Genomic DNA, 18,765 nt, shown 5'->3' with positions numbered 1-18,765 from the left:
AATTTGAGGGATGTAGCTGTGCTAAGAAGCGTCCGGTCGTGTTTTGAATTTTCATACATTTCTTTTTATTTAAACGTTAGCGGGAGAAAAACTTACCGACAAATGCTTTTTTTTTAAATGTATTTGTCTTTCTAGCGCAGCTTCATTTCTTTTTTTTATTATTATTGTAAAATCCTTTGCCTAGAGCCTAAAGTTTCCAATTCATGAAATTCTCAAGATTGACGTTACAGGAAAACTATTTGATATCGGATTCCAACACAAGCTTAGTCTTTTTGGCGACAATTATTTTTTAAGGATGGCGAAAAAAACACAAAAACGGCAAAAGATAGAACCCGCAATTTGGTGCCACATAGCATTTAAAACTAATCGTAAAATGATCAGTTTGATAAACTTTGAGACTCACGAAACACCCCCATCTTTGAGTTATCAAATTATTTTTTAATGTGCCTAAACTGAAAATAAACTTTGTCCTCTGAAACAAACTACCTAGTAATCACTTACACTTGTCTCTGTTCACCCACACAGAAAGCACATCTGAGGTGTCAGCAAGTCAGACTTGCATAGAAGCAATACCTCCTGAGAACTTGCCAAATGATGAATTAAGTAATTTTGTAACCGATTGAGCTGCTAGTGACCCTGCTGTGCAATCAAATGTTACAGACGTAAATCTCGTGGAAACTATTTTGCCTGAAACGTCCTCCCTTCCTCGTTTTCTTGCAAACCAATCTCTGTGCAAACTAGTTGATTCCGAGGTTATGTTGGCGGATATAGCTAAACTTGAATTAAGTGGACATCTGCATTCGTATTATCAATGTAAAAAGAGCGATTGCACAAAATTGTCCACCGGTAATGAAAAAAGGCAGAAAGCTTTACAGAGAAAATTCCAACATGTTTGGTTAGAAGATCGCTCACTTGCCTTTGATGAAACCACTGGAATTTGGTGGCTGCTGTATTTGGAAAATATGGGCATATTTTGTCTCCTTTGCCGAAAACACAATGTGGACAATCCCTCAAATAAGTCGAAGATTTTTAATGCAGCTCCGTGTGTCCCATTCCGAAAGGAAGCAATTAATGAACACAGTAAAGGCAAACAACATCGAAGTGCTGTTCAAGCAGAAATGGCACAAAGGGTGTCTGTGTTCCACCGGCAGGTAGAAGAAAGAGAGCTAGTCAAGGATGAGGTTCTGTATAATGCATTTGTTGCACTCTATTGGCTTGCTAAAGAAAGTGTCGCCAACAAGAAATTCTTCTCACTGCTAAATCTCTTTTGTGTTACTGGCCTTAAGAAGATGGAATTCTTTCCATACAAGTCCCAAAGCACAATAACAGAGATGGCTTTGACCATTGGAAATGTTCTTAAGGAACCAATCCTCTGCCAAGTCAGAAAGGCACGAGCATATGGCTTAATGATTGACGAGGTTACAGATATTGCAGTCGTAGAGCAGTTGGTTATGTTTGTACAGTATTGGGACAGCGAGTCAAAAGGAACTGAAACCAAATTCCTGGGTGTGAGAAATCTACTGGAGTCATCTGATTCTGCCGATGCAAAGAATGTTTTGGATGAGCTTACTGAATGTAGAGTGTCAGTCGATCAGCTATTAGGGTTTTGTTCTGACGGGGCATCTGTCATGGTGGGAAAAAGAAACGGAGTGGCAGCTAAACTGAAAGAGCTGAACAGAAGTGTGGTTAGTGTTCACTGCATTTGCCACAAGCTCTCTCTAGCCTGCTGTGACAGCAATGAAGAAATTGGGTACATCAAAGAAGTGGAAAGGTGGCTTATCCAAACCTGGAAGTTTTTTGATAATTCTCCTAAGCGCCTCACTATCTACTTCAAGTGTCAGCTGTCTGTGAAGCAGCTTCAAGAGCCATCTGTGAAAGCCCAAAAGGCGTGTCAAAAGCTTCTAGCTAAGGCAACACGTACGCGATGGTTATCTCTTTCCAAGGCCATCGAGGGTGTGTTTAATGACTACCTACCCCTAATGCAGACATTTAAGAAACTGGAGAAAACTGATGCTCTTGCTGCAGGTCTTCTGCAAAAGATGCACCATGTGAAATTCATTGGAGTTGTTGCAATAATGAAGCAAATCTTACCTGTGCTGAATAAACTCAGTTGTGCCTTTCAACGCGGTAAAGTGTCTTTTTCACACGTGGAACCAGTCATCCAGAAAGCACCTGATGACCTTGATCAGATAGCTCAGAAAGGTTGTGCAGTATCTGACTTTGCTGCATCCCTGAGGGAAGAAGGAAGACTACACCTCGCCGACTTGACGTTGTCTGAAGCCAGCGAATTGTACCTTAGAAATTTCTTGAGAAAGTACGTCCAATCAGTAAAGGACAACATCAACGAAAGATTCCTCGATGCTGTTCCCCTATTATCAGCCTTTGCCATTTTTGATCCTGGAAAAATTCCTGAACGAGTGCAGCCTGGCTTTCTTAAGTATGGTAGCAAACAAGTCGAGCAACTTACAAAGCACTACTTTTCCAGTGAAGAAGACCAGCAGCAGCTGAAGGACGAATGGAGGGTTTTTAAATATGAGCTGATACAGTGGCAAAATGAGATCCCTTAAGAAATCCAGCAACCAAGCCACTCTAAGGTCAGCCCTGTGATAACCCCAACTGACTGGTGCCTACAGCGAATCTTGAACATGAACAACCTTTCTCCTCGCAATCTTCCGCTGTTGGCCAAAGTAGCTGAGTCCATAGTCGCTATACCTGTGTCCAACGCGTGGCCAGAGAGAGGTGCCAGTGCCCTCAAATTAATCAAGAGCAGGTTAAGGAGTACGATAAAAAATGACTTGATGAGTGCCCTGATGCAAATCCATGTCAATGGGCCTGAGGTTGGTACTAAGAAGTTTGACAACTTGATCACTGCTGCAATCACCAAATGGCAAAGCAAGCCCAGACGAAAGGTCAAGTATGCTCGCAAGACTGTAGAGCAGGCAAATCTGGCTGAGTCTTCGCATTCTACAGGACAAGAAACCCAGACTGTCACTCTTAGAGATGCTCAGATTCAAACAGATGATGTTGAAGCTGAGCCTGTGATCGAAGAAGTTGAGTGGGTTTCTAAACAACTGGACCTTCCAGATGTAGACTGACCCTGACTCTGATTACGGCTCAGATGCTGACAGTGACTTTGAGTAAAGATTATCATAATCAGAGCTATTAAAAGAGAACCAAAAAGTCCAATTTATGTGGTGGGTATTGGTATCAAATCATGATTAAATTGTTTAGAAAAGTTATCTTTTTTTGGTTGTTGAAAATCATTGTCCGCAGCTTCAAAATGCAGGAAAACACATCCCTGCGACTATAGAATTTCAAAATTTTCCAGAGGAGCATGCCCCAGGACCCCCCTAGGGAGGCAAGGCCTGGAGGGCCTTGCCAATTCTTTGCCCGGTTGTCAAACTCAGTTGCCCTCCTGTTCAAAACCTTAATGAACCCCCTGCCTTGAAATAATAAAGCGTAGTCTTCTTCGTTCGCCTGTAGCTGTAAACTCTGCTTGAAACGAGAGGTTTTGACTGAAACCGTCACCTTCACTTTGTCTAAGCATTTCTGTCGCTTCTTGAATGAGGACCATTACAGCTTCTCCAGAGGGAATATTGTCACAATAACGCACAACTGCATTATACAACCAGTCGAGACGGAACTGTATAAAATCGCACTGACCAGTATTTCGTTCAATCAAACCTATTATATCACTTACATGTCTACCCAATTCGAAAGTGATCGACTCGTCGGCCATGTTTGATCTGAGCAGGACACAAACGCTGGAATTAATTAGAATAAATCATATATAGCGTGGGAAAATGTACTCGTCCCAGGACTGCCCTTACGTTTCTTCACGCGAGGCTCCAGACCACTTGCCGAACATAATTCCATAGAGCCGAACAACATTGGATATAAATAATAAAAGCAAAAATCATAAATAGAGAAACCTACCAACGTAGTTATCAGCCAAACAAAATTTGGGTAGTCAGTCTCAACTTCCGAATATAATTCGATCAAACGCTGGAACATAATTCAACAATGTGACCGAATAAAATGCTAAACACCATAACATAATTTGTATTTAAATTTTGACCCTAATAATGCTTCATAACAGACAGCATTGGTGATGTAAACGACTTCACCTCTTATGTTGAAAGACAAGGAGCGATAAGATCCAATAACTAAATGACCGGATTGAATGACCCTCCCAGTTACAAAAAGACTTCAACGACAACAAGAGCAACAAAAACAAACCAGCCTTCCTCTTTGGAAAAAAAATACAAGAATTAATTACCTCAGTTAGTTATTCTTGTCACTCACAGATACCACACACTTGGATAATACTGGATATACTATACAATCTATTTCTTTATCCTTGTTTTTAACAGACTGTCATAACTGATTGCCGACCTGACTAGACAGCCAATGCCTATCATTCCAGAGTAGCAATGATTTCTTATGAGTAAGTATACACTATATAATAATATATTTGTGCCCATGAGATATGGCAGCATAATTTAAACCACCTTCAAGCATATAACTACTTCTTGAGTAACTGGGGGAGTTGGATATACTTCATAGATTGATTCTCTTTTAAACAGGACTCAGTATGTGGTAGCTGTTCAGACTGTCACAAAGGCAGAATTTCGCAGTCCCCAAACACAAGAGTTTGAAGCCATACAGAGAATTATCCCCGCTGTTCAAGCAAAAGGTATGAGGGGTATCCTACATGCAAATATCATAACTAGTGGAATTCTATGCTGCATGCCTATTATTTTGAAACATCCCCTGTGCCAAATATTTCTCTTTTAGGGCTTGCTGTAGTTGAAGTTGCCCACGACTTTGTACCTAAAATAAAGAACCGGCTCTTGCAACAAAACATCCAGAATTCCTTTGACACTTGGCATAGTAAAAAGGCACTTTATACCACTATTAATGTTATTATCAATATTAATATCAGTTAGAAATCTAACATTATTATGTGATGAATAATATAAATATTGTCATTTTTTCATGTTTATTCAATATACACAGCAGTAGTCCACAAGTAAATAACATTGCTTGGGTATGCACTTTATATTAAACTACTTACTGCTTATTTCCAGGAACAAAGGGAGTGGCAAAGGCCATGAAGGAAATTAGCAGCGGGCACAGAAACGGGAGGGCCAAAAGTGCTTTACAGAACTGTCAGACAAGCGTATGTCTTTCTCAATTTATTAAGTTTCCATAGTTTCAAAATGCCACTTCTGTTATCACATAATTACAATACTCTACCGCCATCGAATAATGTTGCTGGTAAAGTTCCGTAATGACATTTTCTTAAAAACTATGTGATTTCAATTCGTTACAGAGGTCAGGACACTTTTACTATTTGATGAAAAACTGCACCAGTCCAGATGATTTGAGGAGGAGACTATAAACAATAATTGATCATTAACAGGTATAGAAAGGCTTGATAAAAATAATGCTTTTAATGGTTGCTTTCTGTTGGAAGTATAAACGCTGCAATTTAGATCTGTTCTAGTGATGAGCTTTCTATATTACAGGGCAATTACAACAGCTGTGACAGTGAATCAAATGTAAGAAACCTGGATACTACTGCAGCAACGTTCGACTCAATAACCCAGGGGCAATATCTGCACTCTCACTTCATAAGCTAGGTTGGCTGGTAAGATTTGACTAGTATCTGAAATTAGATGAGTTATAAAAATAAATTTGATATGTAATTTCGATGTTGATAACCATCTTTATATCAAACCTTATTAAAGCCAATTAATGCTATACCAGCTCAATGACTGGGTCTATATTTTTCAATTTCCAGCGTCGCGACACCTACTGGGTGAAATCCTTCAACAATGTCATTCTCATTTATTTCCCAAAGAGGATTCACTTTGCTGACGGGACGTTCAACATGCATATTCAATTGGCAGTACTTGACTGGGTAAGTATGAATTAGAGCAAAATTGGCATCACCTTGTTTTGGCATGCCTATTTTGAAGGCCATGATCAAAGCTCAAGGTGTCCTGTTTGCCCAGCCACCCTCGTCACTAAGCCCCACATTCTACCCAATACAGCCCAGTCAGATTAGCATTACCTAAACAACATGAGAATCTTATGTCATTGCAGAATGAAAATGTCAACCACAAGATGACTTCTGTCAGCCTCATCCAGAATGTACGTTGTCCAAACTGAAGAACAGGGCACAAGAATCTTTTGCTGAAGACTTTAAAATTCCGACAAGCTATCTGGGTTTGCTTCTTCCAGGCAAACTACTGAGGGCATAGAAAAATATGGAATTAAGTGCATAACCTTAAAAATTACCAGAAAGGACAGAACTACGCAGCCCAAATATCCGGGCACTACAACAAATCTTCACACTGTTTTAAATACAGAAAAAATCCCTATTTAACTCAAGCCACACAAAAGAATACTTGCCAAATTTTCCTACCCAAAAATATCCTGGAAGCAAAAATTTCAAACCCCAAAAAACCTTTGATCATTCCTGTCACTTGAAATCCAGAGTATCCCCCTGGGATTTCTATAATTAGCCATACAGAGTGAATTTATTTGCATACGAATGAAAGGGAGTGATGCAGTCACTGTCTAAGAACATGAATAATAAATGCTCCAGTTTTTATACTGGAGTTGCATTATCTGTCTGGACAAATTTGGGAGAACATTTGTTGTTTGTCTGGTTAATTGTCTCTAGTATAAAGACAGGCACAAGACGCATTATGCATCTACACAAATTATCTTTCCTTCTGCATCTTGAACGACGTACAAGGAGGATTATTCCTCCAGACACATAATGCGTTTTTGTGTATAAAGAGGGGCAACAGACGGATAACGCTGAAATACGTGCCAGTGTTACTCAAAGCCAGCATTTACATTCCAAAGAAACCAAGATTGCTGATACAAGTGACGGTGCAAGGAAACAGCAAAAAACTCGTCCGTGGACCGAGACCCAGCTCAAGAACTTTGCCATCATCCTGGCCGATGAGAAAAATGAGTTTGGTTACAAACTGGACATGCTTGCATTGAAGAAGACCGCAAATAAAGGTGTGTTTGTGGGGATAAAGATACCTCTTGAGGAACACATGTCCTCGGAAGAATCGGAAAAGAATTTGACAGCTTTGAAAATTGAGGTGAAAAGCTTCAAAACAAGTTCAAGTGAATCACAGATCAATGGCGTAGATATACAGATCACATCAAGAAAGGTAGCAGTAAGTCTCAAAATTCAGAGGACCAGAGTGGTACAGAATCATAAATCCCATTTTTTCTGACAATCACGGTAATATAGAAGTTGCTTTGCACGCAAGTGAAGTTTTGTCTGATACGCCAAATGATTCAGAGACTTCAGACACTGATGAGGCAGTTGGAAGCCATAGTGGTTATCAGGAAGATGATGAGTCAGATTTACCTGACACAAGTGATACAACAACAACAATACAACAACAGCCTTTTTTTCGAATCTTGATAGTGGAAACCAAACTGCTTCAAAAAGGAAAGTGGGAGTAAACCGCAAGAAAGGCATAAGAAGCCAGTCAGTCTCAAGCCATGAACAAAATTGCAATAAGTTTTCAATCACTTGGCGAATCATGACAACAGTGTTGTGAGAAGATGATGAAAGCAGACAAAGAAAGGCATACTCTCCCTTACATGACGTTTCTTTACCATTTCTTTGATCATACTATATTGGTGACTTTATAACTCTTCCTCTGCACTTCTTTTACTAGAGAAGAATTTTAAAAGTTGCAACAACCTGCCATCTTGAATGTTGCCACCAAAAGACTAATATCCATTCCCTTTATGTTTGGCTGCGCAATGTCTTGCGTACTTCGTCTCTTGTAGTTTGTCCCGTTTTTACACTAGACGTATAAAGTACAAAATGTGACAGACCATCCTTGTTGCAAACCTTATGCACAGCCTTTGGATCCTTAAACAACTTCAGCTGGGCTTGTGTTAACCCTATCCAGACGAGTGGTGTCGAATTTGACCCCTTGAGAACCAGTAATTCTTTACCCCTCCCTAGAGGAGAAACTATGGCACAGGAACTGGAACGATGATCAGCAGTTATTTCGGCCCATTCTGGCGAGAAATTAGCCATTTAATTTAGAAGAAATTGGTCAAAATTTATTTTGTTTTCTCTATGCGTGGGTTTGTTTACATTAAAGAATCATACTGCTAGATCATGGCAAGCAATTGGTCGCGTCTTGACGAATCTTTTGAGTTAACTTTCATGGATGGAAGTGGTCTAGAAGAAGAAAGTGATGGTGATGTTGTTGATAGTGGGATCTCTTTTAAATTTAGAATAAATAAGGAGAGTAAAACATTGGAATATACATGTAGAAATCTTACTGGACCAGAACACTTTCTGAATATAAATTTTCCTACGCTTCTTCCTGAAGCCAGTCAAAACAACAAAATGAAAGTGATCTTGACATAATTTATGGACATAATTGGTGATTTGAAACTAGACTTCACATCTAAGGAGAGTATTTTTGAACTGCATGGAGATATAAAATCATGGTTTGAACTCTTTTTGAAAGTGCGCCAATCAAAAATGTGACTCCTACAAACATACCATGAATGGCATGGATACATATAAACCAAATTTGGTGTATTTTACGCCACAAAATTTATCCATGCAGCGTTCAAAAGAGAGTCGTGTCCGATAGCCTGGGGCTAGTGGATTCTGCGTTCAGGCTAGTGGATTCTGACCATCACTTGCCCGACAGGCAAAAGAAGTTTGTTTGGGAACTAAAATTACAAAATTACTATGAACCCAAAGCCCGTTTTTCAAGCTGATCTCACAAAAGAGACCGTTTTGAAAAAAGTATGGCATTACATTTACATTTCATGCCCGACATAATGCGTGAAAATTTTCCTTTGTAGTCTAGTCCACGCAATTCAAGTAAAAATAATTTTAAATATGACTACCCTTGCTAAATAAGAAATATTTCAGACAAAGCTACAATCAACGACAAATCTTTTTTTTGGGAAGGTTACTCAAGAAGGCGACAGAAAGTGGGTCTCTATTATTGACATCAGCACATTTATTACTTTCGCATGTTTAGGCCTTTGTTTGACGTCTCCTCTTCCCCCCTGCCCCCCTGTTCAATGTTGGATTCCCAACAATCCACATACGCTTCAACAGTCACTTTTTAAGCTCAGCATTGAAACAGGGGAGGGGAGGAAAGTGTAATCGAGGCAGAACTTTGGAACCTTCCCAAGAATTTTTTCGATGATTGTATGAAAATGAAACAAGTTCTTTTTAGCGTTATCACATATGAAGCTTTTAAGATAGAGAGTTGAGGTTATGTTTTACATTTGCACAAATAGTCTCCCATCTATTGCCGGTATCTTAGGTTAATAAACATTATTTTTACGAAATGCATAAAACATATCCATCGTTGGTTGATGATAGTGTGAAGTGATATGAGCGTGACAAGCCTGACAAATTCGGTTTTTTATAAATGTGCAAGGTGTAGTTTTTAATTATTAAATATATTTTGATGTGCCTAGAACAATTCTTTTAATTATGAAATATGTAGTTCCAATACATGCTTTCTATGCTTTAGCTTTTATAGATAATACATCTTTGTGCCTATAGTATCCTTGCAATACGGGCTGGCAAGTAATAGCGTTATGCTATGCCTTATCCGCCAACCTTTTGCACTTTGTTAGTCTGAGTACCGAACGTATGTGATACTGATAAAACATTAGAAGAAAATTGTAGCTCTCCTACTTTAATTATATGGTTAAAGTCGGTTTTTCCTAAAGAAACAGTTATGGTAGGTTTTTTATTGTGAACATGGGGAGATTTTTTACTCCCACATTATTGCACACGTGGTCTGATTTTTCGAGAATGTTAAAGATCATGTTTCTCTCACGATGTGATCGTGATAATTGTCTCTTTATAAGTGATGGCACAATTGGATGATCAATGCAGAGTAACTACACAATGGTCTTCACTGCAAGAATATCCCAGGGAAAAGAGCATTAGTGATATTTTTGAGGCAAGAAGGGGGTTTCAGTTTTCCTAAAATTGCTGAAAATGCAAGATCTCAATATCATCAGCTGAGCGAATTTGTAAGGAGGGTCTCAATAAGAAGAGAGCAAAACCTATGACATGCAAGAAAAGCGGCCATCCAAGGAAAATTTCCCCTCGCGTAGAATGCATGTTGAAGAGAAATATCTTGAAAATGAGAAGTGCAGGGGTTGCAGTTACTGTAAAAAAACTAGTTGAATATACTATTCAAACAGCAACTGAGCGAACTTATTCCAGATGCTTGAATAACATGGGGTTTCGGTTCCTTCGAGCACGGAAGAAAGGGCTACTCAATGAAAGCAACAAGAAAAGTCGTCTCCAATTTGCGAGAAAAATGGAATGGTATGAGAGGAGTAATCCAAGCTTTTGGGCCAACAAAGTCGCTTTTTACTTCGATGGGGTGTCATTTGTTTTCAAAAGCAACCCAATGAGTGCTGCAATAACCCCTAAAGCCTGAGTGTGGCGCAGAAAGAGCGAGGGGCTGCAAATAACTGGTAAAGGGTCTAAGGACTTAGCTGGTGGAAAACGTTTGCATATCATTGTGTCAATAGCTTATGGAAAAGGAGTTATTTTAAAAGAACCATATAAGAAGTTACAGGATATTGTTTTGCGAATTTCATACGGCAACATTTTAATCTCTGCTTTGCACGTGCAGGACCTAAGACAGACAGCAAGCACATTTTGGTAATGGACAACGATCCCAGTCAGGTGTCTAAAGTAGCAATGCGGGCTTTAGAAGAAATTGAGGGAGAAAAGTTAAAAATTTCAAGTCGTAGTCCAGACATCAATCCTATTGAAGGAATCTTTCACATTGTAAAGAACATGCTTGAGGAAGAAGCCATTGAAAGAAGCATTACTAAAGAGTCTTTTGAAGAATTCCAAACTAGAGTATTGCGAAGACTAGGGGATCTAGACACTGCTGTTATTGACAAAGCAATTGATAGTATGCCCAGGCGAATGAGAGCAATCATTAAAGGGAAAGGCTCGAGAACAAAACATTAAATCGTTACAGTCTTTCTAAACATTCTGATATAATTAGTTAGCTGATATATACAATCTTTGTTAAGATATGTTGAAAACTTGCTATTTTAGCTATGTGTACAAGGGAATGATAACAAATTGTTACTTTAATTAGTCCACTTTTTCATGGCGTCACCTGTCAATCACAGTTATTATTGAGAGCTGTAAACAAACAACAGCACTATTACTCCATAGCAAAATGCAAGCGTTCTCTCTTTTATTACAATTTCCAGGCAAATGCGTTTAATAGTCATTGAATTCATCATACATGTCATTAATTTGTCAAATCACCCTGCAGTTACCGATATTCGCAACAATACTCCACAAACACTTGTGTTTTTTAATATCAAATATCTCAAGCTATTTAATTTAATGTACATTTATGGAGTAATGTTCCATTTCACCCTTAAAAGAGCAATGATTTTTTTTAGATTGGAACACTACACAGTCCATAGCTAAAGTAGATTTAGAAAATGTGCTAACTTCAGTTTTGGCAATATTTAAATTCCTAATTTCAATCAAACAAAAATGGAGTAATGTTCTTCCCAGCAGTGGAGTATTGATGTTAGCGATAAGGAGATCAAGTTGGTAATGATGTGGTTGTCAGCAAGTCAATTATGTCTTGCAAAATCAGTTGAGCAAAGCAATGTCCACAAGGCACTAAATGTAGTTGCTCCGCTGGGGGAATTTGTCGCCAGAAATGGAAAAATTGCCAATGGACATTCATCATTTCGGTGTTTGAGTGGCAAATTGCCCCTCCTTTGATAAAAACAATTGGCGCATCAGCCGTTGCAAACACCGGGGTATCTTTGCTGATCTCAATGTCACGCTTGGAAAAATTTTTAGGGGCTGGTAAATGCACGATATCCCCTTCTAGTAGTTGCAGCATCTCAGCCCACGCTATTATTGATGGTTTCCAACTGAAGCCGTTAAGTAAAATAATCTCCGCGTCTTCCGCGCCAACCCAAGCGAATGTGTTGCAGGGTTACAAAACGTGTTGTAGGTTTCCTTTAGCGGGAAAAGCATGAACGTTTTCCCACAGTTGGCAGCTCCAGAAATAAATAAATTTCTGTACTTGCCCCTCCCTTGTTCCAATAACGTAAACACTGCTGTGGAAAACACGCTTACTGCAATTCCATTTTTTTTGCAGTAGGGTACAAGCGGCTTGTAGCCATTGGCCGTTACAGTTAGCGTCCTTCATTTCCTGTGGGAGTTGAAGACACGACTTCTGCCTTCTTGTGTACTTCTCTTCCGCTGTAGACAACTCTAGGGCAACAGCTAAACACTTGTCAACAACTTTTCCTCCTTGATTGCAAATAAATTCAGACAAATCTTTCTTACCCTCTCGATTCTGGGCTGCTGCAAAAGCCATAAGTTTGAGTCGCGAAGTTATTTTCTTTACCTGAATCAATTCTACGACTTCATAGGCAGAAAGGCCACGCTTTCGAGACTTCTTTGCGGGATTCTTCCTTTTGCCAGAACTGTTACCTTTACTTACTTAACTGTTTTGGGAGGTGGTGCACTTGTTAAATCTGGGTGGCAATTGGAATGTACAGCCTCGGCGTCATCCTTCATAGTATATTTGTATGCAGAGTAATACGTATTGTGATGCGAACTGAAATTGACTTTGCTGCCAAATGAATCGTCTAGAAACTTGCGTACTCTCATCCACCTTGTCCGTTTCTCCAGCTTGAGCGCCATGTGAAAATGGGAGCTGTTCCGTGCTTCAGAGGAACTTGCATCAGAGTGGTATTCCAATGCAACAACCCATTTTTTCAACTTTACACCTGTGAACGCCATCCATGTCTGCTCTACTACTTCGGAAAAGGTTTCTCTTGTGTGTTTTTTGTCTAGATGTGCTCTACTGTAGGTAATTAAATACACCAGTCGCTGCTCGCATTCTTTAACGTCGTGGTCGTTAAGGCTTGCCACATTGTAGACACTAAACGAGACGGACGCGACGCCACTCCTTGAGATAAGCGTCTCTGTCTACTGACGTAGACACCCTAAAATAATGTTACGGACTGGAAATGGACACCTGCATTCTGTTTTGCAATTAACTTTGTGGTTAACAGTAAAATCAAACATAACAGAAGAGAAATTATAAGAATATGCTACACAGGAAGGTATTTAGAAAACTGCAATTGTACACTTTCTTTGAAGTAAACATTAATTAACAAAAATAAAATTCCTTTGCGAAACACAGAGAACAACATAACATAACTGTAGCTTGCATCACATCTTAGAAATAAGGTGTGAAAATTTTTCCAAAAAAACTCTCACAAAGTGTAGAGACCCAACGTCCACATCCCATTTCGGCAGACAATCAACTACAATTCTTTTTGGGAAGGTTACTCAAGAAGGCGACAGAAAGTGGGTCTCTGGTATTGACATCGGCACATTTATTACTTTCGCATGTTTAGACCTTTGTTTGTCCTCTCCTCTTCCCCCCTGCCCCCCTGTTCAATGTTGGATTCCCGACAGTCCACATACGCGTCAACATTCACTTTTTAAGCTCAACATTGAAACAGGGGAGGGGAGGAAAGTGTAATCGAGGCAGAACTTTGGAACCTTCCCAAGAATTTTTTTGATGATTGTAGGTGTCTTTATTATGCTTCATCATGCAATAAACATACCAAAAAGGTATTGATCCTGTACTCCGCACGTGCTGCAAGTGGGCTATGCAGTTTCGAGTGTTGTTCGCACGCACAAAAGTAAAAGGAAAAACAAGAGAAAAGAAAGGAACATTATGAGAAAAATCGAGAGAAAATTATTGAAACAGTCAAGAAATCCAGAAAGAAAAATCAAGAAGCCAAGAGCGGACGTGGACATCTGAGGAAGAAAAATGCTTCCAGGTCGCAAAGAAAAATCAGCGTGAACGAAAACAGCAGAAAATAGCTTCAGAAATGAAAGAGAAGCTTGAAAAGGAAAGAAGAATAGCTCGAGAAAGTAAGCGATACAGACAAAAACAGAAAAATTGAAATGCACAGGGTGCTCAAGCGTAAGCCGTTCCAATTGAAGTTACTGGTACCCAGTTCCAAAACAGAATAGCCAAAAAACACGCTTTTGGCCAAGCAAGAAAGGGCCTCCCAGATACCCTAGAGAAGGAAGCTGAAATAATGGTAGCTATAACAGAAAGTCCACGGACAAGGAAAGTTCTCAAAAAACGCGGACTTATCAAAATGCCAGAAGAGAAAAAAGGAGTCGTTGAATTAAAAGCACTTGCCAGTGATCTCTCTGAAGGCCTTAAAGCCGTCAAAAAAGACAAGTCAAACAAAGAAAGGGCTGCACTTGGGGCAGCAAAATTGCTTTCTTTTTGGACAGAATGTTGAAAAAAGTAGAAGGCAAAAGACTCTTTCAAAGCTGATAGCCTTAGATAGAAGAAGTATCAAGTCAGGAATTGAGAAATGCGAAAGAATCTTGAAAGGCGAAGAACCAAGTTGGTTTCCAACCAAAAGAAAACCAGGCGGGATGCAGTCACAGAAGAAACTAAAGAAGTTGTTTATGATTATTGGAAATTAGAGGCAAGTAGACCAACAGGAAACAAGAAAGACTTCATCAGAAATCGCGTTGGAGTGAAAACGTGGGTTGAACATCCAAAAAAAGGGTTTGAAAAAACCCAAACGGAAGCCTACGTAGAGTTCACATCCATACACCCAGAGATAAAGATATCTCAGCGAAAATTTGAAAACCTGAAGCCCTGTTATTGTTAAGGGTGCAAGAGAACGGGATAGACAGACTTGCATGTGTCGCCAGCATGTTGAGCTACAAATGGTCTTCAAAGATTGCATGAAGTTCAGGAAAAAAGTCATAGATGCGAGTTTAAAGGAAACAGATGAATCAGTGGAAGTATATACCTCTGTTGGAAGTGCCATTGAACAAACTCTTTGCCTGAAACCTGAAGACAAAACGTACCACAGATTGCAACGTCTGAAAAGGGAGTGTAAGGACTGTGGAGTGCACAAATTGGTTTTGCTGTCCGAGGAAAAAGAAGGTGTCGGCAATCATGAAGTCACATGGAAGAGCTCAACTATGTGCCAACTGGCAAACTGACTGCAGGTGGGAAAGAGATGACGAAAATCACCCTATTGGAGAAGTGCACAGGGCCAAAGGAACTGTTTGATTATTTCATTCAGTTTTTAGGGCAGTTTCCTTATTACTCTTTTCTTGCTAAGTGGCAACGTGAACCGCTAGACTCCCTTCTTGAAAACCTTCCCCTCAATGAAGCTGTTTGCATCCACGACTATTCAGAGGCCTGTCGGTTTCAAGATGAAATCCAGTCACAGTACTTTGATGTTGACAAAGTAAGTCTTAAGTCTTCATGTGAAGATTCTCTGCAGGCATTCAACTGCTGAGGTGGACAGCACCCAGAGCACCGAAGAGGAACCAGCAATCACCAAGGAGCATTTGTTTGTTATCCCAGATGATGTCACTCAAGATCATGACTCTGTCCTTCAAAAGTAGAAGCTAATTTCAAAGCATTTAAAAGAATCCAAATGCACTGTCAAAAAAATGCATGAATTTACAGATGGATGTGCAGGACAGTACAAGAGCCGGCACTGCTATGGTGACCCGTTGTGTTCCCTGGCAACCCTTGGATACACAGTCCAGCGGAATTACTTTGCCACGTCACATGCCAAGGGAGAACAGGATGCAGCTGGCTCCCATGTCAAACAGAAGGCAACCTTTGCAGTTCTCTCCAGAAAAGCCACACTATCAAATGCTAAAGATCTTTGTGACTTTCTGAAAGAGAACTTCTCTGAACCAGCTGCATCCTCTTTTCCTTCTAGATAGAGGTTGGTTCAGTTAAAGCGACATGTGTTCTTCTATTTGCCTTCTACTGGAGAGCTGGCTGTTGCACGTAACCAGGATGGAAGGTTCTGCACTGTCAAAGTCATCCGACAAATACACTCTGTGAGGACTTGCAGTGAACAACTGAAAGTCTTCACAAGAGAAAGATCCTGCTACTGTTATGATTGTATAGTTGGAAACTTTGACAGATGCGAAAACAAGGAAATGGTGGGAAACTGGAAAGAGATTATGCTGTCAAAAGAGCCCTCAACCGCCACAACAAAAACAACTGAAGATGCAGGCACCATTGAACATTCAGTTCAACTTGCAGACCTGGCAACAAAAGACATTGTTATGGCTGTGGTAGCTGAAGATGACAGCTATTATGACTATTATTTATTAAAAGTTACCAGCAGAGAAAGAGAACTTTGAGGATACTTATGGAGGCAGCTACTCAAAAGGACAAACTGTTCTCTTGGGAAATTTCGTTTTGCGAGGAAACATTATTGACCGTACGTACAAACTGGATGACAAGGTGGCAGGAGTCTTCCCGGGAACTGTTCATTACATTTGTGGACCCCTTCTACCAAAGAGAAAGAAAGGTCCAAGGCCAACATTTTAAGTTCCCTTGGATGAACATGAACAAATACTAGCATCTTTGACTGTTTTTGTTCTTTATAACTTGCGATTAACAGTTTGTTCCGATATTGTCTTTAAAATACAGTATATTTACAGCATTTCAGAAAAGGGTGTGGCCACAATGCATTTTGGATTATAGAAAAATAGCATTAAATGGGTCCGAATTGACCAAAATTACATAATTTTTAGATAAGGAGCATTTTCGTACACTTTGTGAGTTATTTCTATCAAAGATTAAATCTGAAGTATTTTTTTTTTCAATTTTACCCCCTTGTTACGCCTTTGTACATCAGAACTGTGCTACTGATCTGTTGCTGACTACCACAAGTACATGGATGGGGTTGACCACACTAACAAGCTGCTAAAACGGTACGGGCTACCTCGCAAAACACTGAAAAGGTACAAGGTGGCCATCAACGTTATGCAGCTTTTGATGCTCAACAGCTTCATCGTTGATCAAAAAGATGGTGGTCAAAAACCTTTCCTGGGATTTCAACAAGACGTGATTGGAGCCCCTATGTTTGAAAATGGAAATGGTGCTTTTAAAAGAAGCCGGCTAGCACCGGAGCTCAAGAGCTTGTGAATCAGAGTCACTGGCTACTTGGCCATATTTGTCAACAAATACTTCAAAAATATCACTCTTAAAATATTCATAGCTTACCCACTTCTCAGTTCAAATAAAGTTGATAAAATATTACATACACTTGCCTTGACAATTCATGTATAAAGCATATGTGTGCTAACATTTGTTTGTTTTACAGTTGAATACACGTCGATCATGATCCAATATGATCAAAAAACGCGCACATTCAGCCATTTTCAGCGGTATTACAATAAAGCCTCGCTTTCAAACTATTTTCACCTGGTCGGTAGAACAAAGATGGCGGCCAAGCGTGGCCCCAGACAAACTGAATTGTTTTTATTTTTCACAAAGAAACCACGTTCAGGATCAGGATATTGTTTTCTGATAAACACATTATGTATTTTCTCAAGTTCAAGTTATGGAATCCACGTTGTGTTCGCGCGTGTCAGGATTTATTCTTCTAATAATAATAATAATAATAATAATAGCCGTTTATTCACAAATCCAAGTGAAAAGGAGATAAATGAGGTTTTCCCTTTCTAGTTTATCTCCTGATAAGAAAATAAAATAAGACATTAATTATTTACAACTGTTTAAAATACGGGCCAGCCTACCTTCATTTTGTCAAAAGAAACACTCAAAGCACATCAGGGATGCAGCTGTTATGGAGGCCAAGGAGAGCATGAGAGCAGCTGTCCAGGAGATCAGAGAAATTAACAATTGTGGAGAGGATGAGCTGGCTGACATTGCAATTACAATTGATGGCACTTGGATGAAACGGGGGCATAGTTCCCTTTATGGAGCTATGTTTGCCCTTTCCTGGCAAACTGGCAAAGTCATTGACTATGAAGTTAAGTCAAAATTTTGTTATGAATGCAACTACTGGGACAATCAGGATGAGAGACCCTTGCAGGATTACCTTCATTGGAAAGCATCTCATCTCTGTGACGTAACCCATGAAGGATCGGCAAATTCAATGGAAATGCAAGGCACGGTCGACATTTATTCTCGATCCATTGAGCAGAACAAACTGAGATATGTCACCATGATTTCAGATGGAGGTTGCAAAAACCATGCAAGTGTAGTAGAACTGAAACCTTATGGTGAGAATGCCATTGTGAAGGAAGACTGTGTGGGTCACGTGCAGAAGAGGATGGGGCGAAGGCTTCTTTATCTGAAGAATGTGCACAAGGGGAGAAAGCTCTAAGATGGGAAGACTCTTGGAGGCAGAGAATGTTTGACGGAGGCTAAAATTAAATTGTTTCAAAAATATTATGGCAAGGCCATACGAAGCCATAAGAATGACAAGGAGGGAATGGAGAGCAATCTGGGCCATACTGTACCACTCTGCCTCCTCAGATGAAAACCCTCAGCACGACTACTCCCCGGAAGGTGAAACTTCATGGTGTGGCTGGCAGCGTGATCAAGCAAAGGGAACAGACAGTTATAAACACAAGTCACCCTTGCCCTCAGCTGTAGTGGAAGTGATCAAGCCAACTTGTGAAACATTATCTGCAGATGACTTGCTGGATCGCTGCCTTGAAGGGGCCAATCAGAACCAAAACGAGTCCCTGAACTCTGTTGTTTGGGGCCTATGCCCAAAAGATTCATTTGCTCGCCTGAATTCTGTGGAGACAGCATGTGCCATAGCTGTAGCACGCTTCAATGATGGTGCACACCCCACTGCAAACATCAT

The 18,765-nt window shown here is 39.9% G+C and overlaps 1 protein-coding gene, 1 long non-coding RNA gene and 1 pseudogene across 2 annotated transcripts in view; 1 reads left to right on the top strand and 2 right to left on the bottom strand.

Annotated features, from left to right (window-relative positions):
* LOC146472701 (uncharacterized) overlaps positions 1–18,765 on the bottom strand; it is a 296,231-nt gene that overhangs the window by 114,926 nt on the left and 162,540 nt on the right. The window lies entirely within an intron of this gene.
* Positions 1–18,765, bottom strand: part of LOC146472711 (uncharacterized) — a gene marked incomplete at its 5' end in the record, with an annotated part of 60,189 nt that overhangs the window by 12,428 nt on the left and 28,996 nt on the right. The gene's annotated exons all lie outside the window — the stretch shown is intronic.
* LOC146472714 (uncharacterized) lies at positions 13,050–17,434 on the top strand (annotated as a pseudogene).

The sequence above is a fragment of the Pavona decussata genome, unplaced genomic scaffold, assembly GCF_977016875.1.
Source record: "Pavona decussata unplaced genomic scaffold, jaPavDecu1.1 SCAFFOLD_98, whole genome shotgun sequence".
NCBI lineage: Eukaryota > Metazoa > Cnidaria > Anthozoa > Scleractinia > Agariciidae > Pavona > Pavona decussata.
This window is presented reverse-complemented; position numbering and strand designations above follow the sequence as displayed.